The sequence below is a fragment of the Gossypium raimondii genome, unplaced genomic scaffold (genome assembly GCF_025698545.1).
Source record: "Gossypium raimondii isolate GPD5lz unplaced genomic scaffold, ASM2569854v1 Contig00320, whole genome shotgun sequence".
NCBI lineage: Eukaryota > Viridiplantae > Streptophyta > Magnoliopsida > Malvales > Malvaceae > Gossypium > Gossypium raimondii.
In genome coordinates, this window is record NW_026291420.1 from 17,501 (window position 1) to 27,500 (window position 10,000).

Below are 10,000 nucleotides of genomic sequence, written 5' to 3' on the forward strand. Positions count from 1 at the left end.
TCAGCGGCTTGATCGAACCAAGCCTCCGCTATTTCAGAATCCCCCTGTCGAATGGCCTGTTCTCCCCGGTCGAAATAGGCGGTTCAATTCCTTCCCTTAGAACCGTACTTGAGAGTTTCCTACCTCATACGGCTCGGCAGTCAATTCTTTTGGTGTCCCATTTTTTTACCCTACCATATATCCAATTGAATGAGATTTCTCATAGATCTATCGATTTGTCTCGGGTTAACCAAAGGGTTAATTACATGAGTTTCAAACTCTAATTTGGATTAAATTAATAATAAGTTTTATCTTTTCTCCCACCTTCAGAAAAATAAAGCATAGGCATTTCAGGGCTGTCGTCCGTTAGATTTTTCTGAAAGGTAACTATCTCGGTTTCATATCATATAGAAATTTATATAGAATCCTTGAAAAGACTTCTTCCTCATAAAAAAGACTTACTGTCTTTGGGATCTGATGCTACACCGCTGCTCAATAACTTAGGGGATCGGCTCTATTACATAAGTCGATTCCTAATTTTTATCTCATATCATGACATAAATAAGCAGTTCTTATTTATTGTATCGGCTCAAAACCTCGCTAATTGATCTTTACGGCGCTTCCTCTATCAATTAGATCTTTATCCATAGAATAAAGTATCTAGGCATATATATTTCTTCATATTTCGACTTCTATGAAGTTTCTTTTTTTGTTACAGCTGATAAAAATCGTTTTTTGGACGATGCAATATGTAGAAAGCCTATTTTTTTTCTAGTATTTTATTTACTAGCGTGTTTATTTACTAGCGTATTTATTTACTAGCGTATTTGCTCTTTCTTTCCTTTTTTTATTTCTATAGTGGAGATAGTCGCACGTAATGACAGATCACAGCCATATTATTAAAAGCTTGTGGTAAGAACGGGTTTCGTTCTAGTGCTCGAAAATAATATTCTAAAGCTTTTGTATGCTCTCCATTACTTGTGTGGATAAGGCCTATGTTATATAGTATATAACTTCGATCATAGGGATCAATTTCTAGTCGCATAGCTTCATAATAATTCTGTAAGGCCTCCGCATAATTTCCTTCGGATTGAGCCGACATCCGTTACGGTCGTCATTCGATTCAAAGAATTCTCCGTTCCAAAACCGTACATGAGATTTTCACCTCATACGGCTCCTCCTTTATGTGCATAATGAGAATAATCCATGGAATTAAAAAAAAGGTCGAAATATTGTCATTATGAACTGAGCGGGGCTAATGTTTTTACAAGAAATCTCTAGCCAACCCTCTTGCAAAAGATCTTTTCTTACCATCAAGCGTGTTCGTACTAGATAAAAAAGTAAACTCCAACAATTTCTTTGTTCTCAACGCTCCTTAATTTCCAGGAATTAGTCACTTCAACAATCTTCGATGGTTATATGGGTATCAAAGTACGAACAAGATGGATGTTTGTTGTCCCAACCATTTCTCTTAGTTCCGATCCCGATAAAGAAAGGGAATCATTAATAACAAAGTTTTCGTGTTGTTGATTCCTAGGCGTAGTGCTTCTTCCTCTATGCCGCCTATTGGTACTCGTGTAGTAGGGTTGACCCACAATACAGACCCATAGGTGTAACCTTTCGCTCAATACTCGAATCAACAATTGAAGCATCTGAGGTTGCATTAATCGGGGATACACGACAGAAGGAATTGCTTTATTTATAAACTTCACCTTCAACAAGCGTAGATTTCTTTTTTGTTTTCAATAGCCTTTTTTCTATTCTGAATAATGTGTCTTTTTCCTAAGACTGAGAGTGGTAAAGTAAATAAAAAAGTAAATAATAAATAAAGGAAAATATATATATAATAATAATCAAATCGCACCATCTCTGTAATAAGTAAATGCCTCTTTTTCTCCTGAAGTTGTCGGAATTATTCGTAATAAGATATTGGCTACAATTGAAAAGGTCTTATCAATAAAATTTCCATTTATCTGCGATCTAGGCATAGGTAGCAATCCATTCTATAACTCTTTTCATTACCCCTCGTGAGAAAATAAAATGATCTCACAAACAAAGGAAGTGTACAGTACGAAATAACATAAAAGTAGACCCATTCCATTTTTTTTTCATTTTTCGAGCCCGGAGGCTAAAGAAAAAGTGATAAAAAAAGTGATGAAAAGTTTTCTATTTTTATAGCAAGTTTCCTAGTTAGAATTGATATTGTTCGTACCTATCGAACAATCTAATATGAATAACTCGCTATTCGCTCGGGGTATCGGCCATAATAATTATGTAGGAGAGATGGCCGAGTGGTTCAAGGCGTAGCATTGGAACTGCTATGTAGACTCTTGTTTACCGAGGGTTCGAATCCCTCTCTTTCCGCACCTTCACCTAATTCGCCGATGTAACTGACTACAATGTATCAAATCAAATAAGAACATATACTAAAGAATTAGACCCTTCTTTAGTATAGATTCTCTATTCCCAATTCCTTTTTAATATGGAATACGTAAAATAGCATACAGGGGATGAAAATCTCCTTACGTATCTATCATACATGAATAGGAGAAAAATCTCCGAATCAAACCCATTCCCCTGTCTTCCTTTACTTAACCTTAACTCAGGTGAAAGGGGCAGAACCCTTGTTTTGTTATTTTAGTTAGGTTTAAGTCTGACGAGAATAATATTCTACGACAAGCAATTCATTTATTTTCAAACCAACCCATTTCCTATCTATTATTTGATTGACTAATCCTTTATATTGTAATGTGTGAAAGGTCAAATGTTTTGGTAATTCCTCATTGGTGGATGAATCAAGATAATTTTGAATCAGAGTTCTAGATTTTTGTTCATCCCTCGCTGAAATAATATCTCGGGGTTTGCAGCGATAACTTGGTATATCTACTGTACGCCCATTAACTAAAATATGTCTATGGTTAACTAATTGACGGGCTTGAGGAATAGTCGAAGCCATACCCAATCGAAAAAGGATGTTATCCAACCGCATTTCAAGTAATTGTAGTAAAACCTGACCTGTTGACCCTTTGGCTTTTCTGGCAATACGAACGTATTTAAGTAATTGTCGTTCTGTAAGGCCATAATGAAAACGCAATTTTGTTTTCTTCTAAACGAATACGGTATTGAGATTTTTACCGGGGCGCGATTGGTTTCTAAGATCGCTTCCGGCTCTAGGCCTTTTACTAGTTAGTCCCGGTAAAGCCCCCAGACGGCGTATTTTTTTGAAACGAGGCCCTCGGTAACGTGACATAAGGACTCCTTATTAATTTGAATTTTATTGAAATTTCATAAACCGAAATTAAAACTGAACTAAATGAAGCGAAATCGACTGAAGGATTGGATTACAAATATTAATGAGATGAATTGGATCAATATCCATACTTTACTTTTTGTATTGTATATAATGTATACAAAAATAGAAATAAAATATATATAATAATATATAAAAATAATATATAAATATAAAAATATATAAAATATTTAGAATATATATAATAAAATAGATATATAGATATAATATATAAATAGATTGAATATAATATTAAATAGATAAATAAATTAAACCAAAAGAGTTTCCTTTTTTTTCTTGATTTATTCTGCAAAGATCTAACTCCTCAAATTGATCCCTAATTGGAAGTTTCGACGAGATAATAAACAGATTGTTGACCTTTGGAAAGAAAAGGGGAAAAAGCTTTTTCACTGTTTGTTCTTTGATTTCAAAAAAAACATTCTAAATTATGTAAAAAAGGCAAAAAGCAAACAAATAGGGAAAGCCGGCTATCGGAATCGAACCGATGACCATCGCATTACAAATGCGATGCTCTAACCTCTGAGCTAAGCGGGCTCAAATAATAGAAATTTGGTATTCATAGGGATTCAGCAAACTATTAGGATCTTATCTATTAACTATCTATTAGTTATTCATAATTAATATGAATTATTAATATGAATTATAGACTCGAATTTTGATAGAATTTTTTCTAATTTTTAATGCCATACTTAATATAAATATATAAATATAACATATTTAATATAATAATGGTAGATTCAATCTAATATTCAAGCTAATGTTGATAGAATCTAATAATTAAGAATATAATAATTCGATTTTAATTTTATATATATATATTTATTATTTATCTATATATTTAATATCTTTTTTTATATCTTAGTTATATTTCTTTTATATTAATATAGTAATATAATATTACTAATATTACTGACTCCATTTTGATTTTCTAGTTTATTTTATATTTTAGTATATTTTACATCTAAATTATATAGAAAATTTTTATATAGATTTCATTTAATCGATCGATTTAATAGATTTAATATAGATTAAATTTATTTCTATTTAGTTTCGAGTTCTAAATAGAGATAATTAGAGTCAAAATCTTTTATGCATTTATATATTTTATGATTCTAGAAATGAAATGATACGTTATAAGTCTAGATAATTAGAATGAAACTCTTTTAGACTCAAAATTTGAATTATCTTCGAATTCGAAATAGAAATGAATGGAATAATTAGTTCTAGTTATTAAATATAAATAATTAGTTCTAGCTATTATACTATAAAAAAATAATTTATTTCATTTTAATTTTAATAATGAATAAATTCAATTTTCATTTGATTTTTTAGTTATCTTATTCTTATTATGGTTATATAGGATGGTCTAATAAAAGGAAAGGATAAGAATCAAAATGAAATTAAAGAAAAAAAGATGCAACCCATAGAAATGAAATCCAGATCATAATGAGAGACTCCTTTCTTTTGTTTTCATTCATAAAGACCGAAGCTAAGACGAAAAAAAGAATCGACCCTTCGAGTATTCCACCAAATTGCCTGAGAAAACTGAGAGTAAGAGGGACATATATATGTTATGGAATACCCATCTATATTGAATTGCGAATACAGAAATGATAAAATATTTTCCGATTGGACCAAATAAAAATTAATATGGGTCTCCGATAGAGACGAAAGACGATAAACAAACAAGAAAATAGGTAAAGACCCTTCGATATAAGAATCTGTATCTATATCTACTAAATTCAACGGTTTCGCATAAAAAGAAAGCAAATAAATAAACGAAAGAAAATAAACAAATGAAAGAAGGGGGAAAGGGGGGGAAAGGAGGGAGAAAGGGGAAAGGAGGGGCATCCTAATGAGATCCTAATCTCAAGACACAAAAGGGGATATGGCGAAATTGGTAGACGCTACGGACTTAATTGGATTGAGCCTTGGTATGGAAACCTACTAAGTGATAACTTTCAAATTCAGAGAAACCCTGGAATGAAAAATGGGCAATCCTGAGCCAAATCCTATTATTTTATTATTTTACGAAAATAAACATGAACAAAGGTTCAGCAAGCGAGAATAATAAAAAAAGGAAAGGATAGGTGCAGAGACTCAATGGAAGCTATTCTAACAAATGGGGTTGACTGTTGGTAAAGGAATCCTTATATCGAATATCGAAACTCTAGAAAGGATGCAAGATATACCTATTTTTTTATAGGTATACTAATGAAAAACTATCTCAAAAAAGACGAACCGAACCCGTATTTTTTTTATTTCTATTATATGCAAAATCAATTTATATTTATATGAAAATATGAAAAATAAAAAGAATTGTTGTGAATCGATTCCAAGTTGAAGAAAGAATCGAATAGAATAGTCATTAATCAAATCATTCACTCCATAGTCTGATAAATCTTTTGAAAAACTGATTAATCAGACGAGAATAAAGATAGAGTCCCGTTCTACATGTCAATATCAATACCGACAACAATGAAATTTATAGTAAGAGGAAAATCCGTCGACTTTAAAAATCGTGAGGGTTCAAGTCCCTCTATCCCCAACCCCAAAAAGCCCGTTTGCTGTCTATTTATTTTATCCTACCCTTTTGTTAGTGGTTCAAAGTTCCTTATGTTTCTCATTCATCCTATTCTTTGCCGTTTTACAAGCGTATCCTAGCATAGCAGAATTTTGTTCTCTTATCACAAGTCTTGTGATAGAGTGTGATATATTGTGATATATATGATATACGTAGAAATCTCTTGAGCAAGGAATACCTATTTGATTTGAATGATTCATAATACATATGATTACTCATATGGAAATTTACAAAGTCTTCCTTTTGAAGATCCAAGAAATTCCTGTTCGAGACCTTTAATTTAATACTTTTTCGTTTTTTTTTGTTTTCATTTTTAATTGACATAGACCCAAGTCATCTAGTATTATGAGGATAATGCGTCGGTAATGGTCGGGATAGCTCAGTTGGTAGAGCAGAGGACTGAAAATCCTCGTGTCACCAGTTCAAATCTGGTTCCTGGCATATGATTAATTTGTATGAGTATCTACTCTACAAATTAATTGATATGGATCGACATAATACATACTTATCTAGCTAGGTATCTGAGAGTAAACCCTCTCTTTATTTATTTCATTTTGTATTTTTTTCTCTTTTTAAAATGAGCAAAGAGTCTATTCTAATGTGTCTATTATAATGTAGTAAAAGACAAAATTTGCTTATCTTTCCTCTTCTTTTTTATTTGTTCACACTGCGGCTTCTCACATTCAAAAAGAATGGTAATACTTCATACATATTTAATTAAAAGATTAAAATAGTTGGTTGAAAGGCCCAACAAAAAGACGGGTCTAGAGGAGTTCAAGGATAGAAATAACCAAGACTCATCTCAGCTACAGTACAAATAGAAGCCGATCCCCTTTCATTTATTTCTTTGTATTCTCTTTCATATTCCATTTCTTCATTCCCTTCTATGCGACTCTCTAGAGTTCATCTAAGTGATGTGCGCGATACAAAGTTCACGGTACAGAACCCTTGTTGTTCATCCTATTGTCTCGGCTCGTCCGAAATAAAATAAATAAAAAAGTCTCTTCAAAAATCGAGAATCTCAATGATGTATTGTCTTTTATTTCTTTTTATTTATTAGCCTATCCATAAGAATACGAATGAAACCTCAATTCCTCTGTTTGAGCTAGAAGAAAATGTACAAATTCCTTGAATATTCGAAGTTGTAATTAGTTTCTTATCATTCAATGAGCGTCTTGTATTTCATAAAATTGGGGCAATGTAATCCTTACGTAAAGGCCACCCTATCCAACTTTCGGGCATTAAGATACGTTTCAGCCGTGGATGATTTTCATAAGAGATTCCCAACATGTCATAAGATTCTCGTTCTTGAAAATCCGAACTTTTCCAAACCCAGAAAACAGACGGAATTCTAGGGTTACTCCTTGGAGCAAATACTTTTATACATACCTCTTCCGGTTGATCTACACCATACTCTATTCTCGTAAGATGATACACACTGGCTAACAGTCCGCCTGGTGCTACATCATAGGCACATTGGGAACGTAGATAATTGTAACCATATACATATAAAATAACAGCAATGGAATGCCAATCCTCAGGCTTTATTTGTAAAGTCTCTATTCCTTGGTAATCGAAGCCCAAAGATCTATGAACTAGCCCGTGTTTGACTAGCCAAACAGACAAACGACCCTGCATCTTTTTATCTCTCCCGCACTTTTCTTTTTATTTGTCATTTTCTAAGATAAATATTTCGCATTTATGATGAAATCGAATTTATGAAGATTAATTCGTTGTCTGTTTCTGTAAAAAAAAATCCTACCTAATTCACTAATTCGTGGGAAGATAGTGAACCCTTGTAGTTGAAAAATGTTTCAGGAGGAATCTCTGAAGTAGATGGTGGTTGATAGAGCAATCCTTGATTATAATTTCCAGTACGAGTACTACGTACAAGACAAAACTTGTGATTGGTAGTAAAACACCGATCCCCCTGTTGAGATCTAATTCGATCTTCATAGATTTCGCGAGATATTTTCTTACGAAGTTTTGTTATAGCATCTATAACTGCCTCGGGTTTAGGGGGACAGCCCGGCAAATAGACATCCACGGGAATTAGCTTATCGACCCCCCGAACAGTACTATAAGAATCAGTACTGAACATCCCTCCTGTAATTGTACACGCGCCCATAGCAATAACATATTTAGGTTCGGGCATTTGTTCATATAATCTCACTAAAGAGGGCGCCATTTTCATTGTTACTGTTCCAGCTGTTAAAATTAGGTCTGCCTGTCTAGGACTCGATCTTGGTACCAGCCCATAACGATCAAAGTCGAAGCGTGAGCCTATTAATGAAGCAAATTCAATAAAGCAACAACTGGTACCATAAAGAAGCGGCCATAAACTGGAGAGTCTTGACCAATTTGAAAGATCATTTAATGTAGTTGAAATAACTGAATTTTGGGTTGTTCGATCAAGTAAGGGAAATTCGATGGAATTCATACTCAATGGTATTATTATTTTGACTTTTTTCTTTCTTTTATTATCTGAATATTCAGGAACTAAGACCATTCAATGCTCCTTTTCGCCATGCATAAACTGAACCAACAATTAGGATAAGCACGAAAATGAAAGCTTCTATGAATACGGGTACCCCCAATACATCGAAACTCATTGCCCATGGATAAAGAAAAACCGTTTCAACATCAAAAACAACAAAAACTAGAGCAAACATATAATAACGGATTCGAAATTGTAACCAAGCATCGCCCATTGGTTCTATACCCGATTCATAACTAGAAAGTTTTTCTGGACCCTTTCTAATCGGGGCTAAAACTCCAGAAATTAGAAATGCCAAAATAGGAATAGCACTTGATATTATTAGAAATGCCCAGAAAATATCATATTCGTAAAGCAGAAACATAGACGAACTCCTATGAATGTGAAAAATAGATCGGATTAGTCGCTTCGACCTGGAATTCATTGTCAAGTCATCCGCAACTGTTTGTTTAGTCAAAACAACAATTCAGTTTGATCGAATCGTCTAGTTTCGTTTGTTTGCTGTGTTTCCATGTTGCGTTTTAAGATTTATTGATTGGAATTAATCCTATTTTATTTACATTCCACTTATTTCGATTTCATTTCGATATAGTACTAATTTGTATAGTACTAGTATAAATATATATTTATACTATATATAGTATAATACTATACAAATCCAAAACAAGTAATACTTTTCGTTTTCACTTCATTTCGGATTTTTCTAAATAAAAGGAATTCTAATATCTAACTAATATCTAATATTTATTAGAATTTTAGAAATCAAAAACTTTTATTCGAAATTCTATTTATTCTAAATAGAAATTCGAAATTATAGATTTCGAATAAATAGAAATTTTTATTTTATATCTATTTATATAGAATCAATCTAAAATCAATCTACCCGCGAGGATTAATTAAGAAAATGGGGTTTTGTTTATTTTATTCTTATCCAAGAATAAAAAAGAGCGATTGGATCCGTTGAAATGCGCTTTTGTTTTCAGGGTTATACTCTGAGTGATCTCCTGTGAGCGAGCTTATGGGAATGATTTGAACCAAGCAACTGGAAGCGACCATTTCCAATCAACAAAGAATACAATAATTAGGAAAAAACTATACAACTTTTTATTTTTAGTTGTATTTGGATATTCTTTATTGTTTTAGTTTGCTTTAGTTTTAAGAATATTATTTTCATTTCATTTTCTTAATTTAAAAATTTAATGAATATTTAAAATTAATAAAATATAAAATTCGAAAATATAGGGCTATACGGACTCGAACCGTAGACCTTCTCAGTAAAACAGATCGAACTGATTATTATCAAAATGATTCGGCCTATTTCAAAGACCCAACATGCATTTTTTTTGCATTGGGCTCTTTCATTAACTGATAGAAATATCAGTTAGTCTACCGTATATATTTTTTCTAACAGAAAAAAGAAGACAGTTCCGTGTGCTCTGATTCATTGTGCTCTGATTCATTACTGATACAGGAGCACTTCCAAAGTGTTTCAAAGAGGGGAAGGGTTATCTTGACGTAGGTCTGCTTCTGGCCTAGATCAATCTAAGTTAAATGGAGTCTCTACCATCCTGATTAAAAATCAAACATGAAACTTCATACACCTTAAGATTCATAGGACGAAAAGAGCATT

At 32.5% G+C, this 10,000-nt stretch overlaps 1 protein-coding gene, 3 non-coding genes and 2 pseudogenes across 4 annotated transcripts in view; 2 read left to right on the forward strand and 4 right to left on the reverse strand.

Moving 5' to 3' along the window:
• LOC128038830 (30S ribosomal protein S4, chloroplastic-like) overlaps window positions 1-3,369 on the reverse strand; it is a 4,354-nt pseudogene extending 985 nt beyond the window's left edge.
• On the forward strand, window positions 2,257-2,343 carry TRNAS-GGA (transfer RNA serine (anticodon GGA)). The gene has a single exon. It is a non-coding gene; the product is annotated as a tRNA-Ser (tRNA).
• Window positions 3,370-3,750: 381 nt separating the features above from the next.
• TRNAT-UGU (transfer RNA threonine (anticodon UGU)) lies at window positions 3,751-3,823 on the reverse strand. Its single transcript has one exon. It is a non-coding gene; the product is annotated as a tRNA-Thr (tRNA).
• Window positions 3,824-5,326: 1,503 nt separating this feature from the next.
• Window positions 5,327-9,012, reverse strand: LOC128038833 (NAD(P)H-quinone oxidoreductase subunit K, chloroplastic-like; annotated as a pseudogene).
• TRNAF-GAA (transfer RNA phenylalanine (anticodon GAA)) lies at window positions 6,242-6,314 on the forward strand. The gene has a single exon. It is a non-coding gene; the product is annotated as a tRNA-Phe (tRNA).
• An 840-nt stretch (window positions 9,013-9,852) lies between the features above and the next one.
• LOC128038832 (ATP synthase subunit beta, chloroplastic-like) overlaps window positions 9,853-10,000 on the reverse strand; it is a 3,458-nt gene continuing 3,310 nt past the window's right edge. The window contains exon 2 of the mRNA XM_052627442.1: window positions 9,853-10,000. This exon is cut by the window's right edge and continues 1,147 nt beyond it. The gene's annotated coding sequence lies outside the window, so the exon portion shown is untranslated.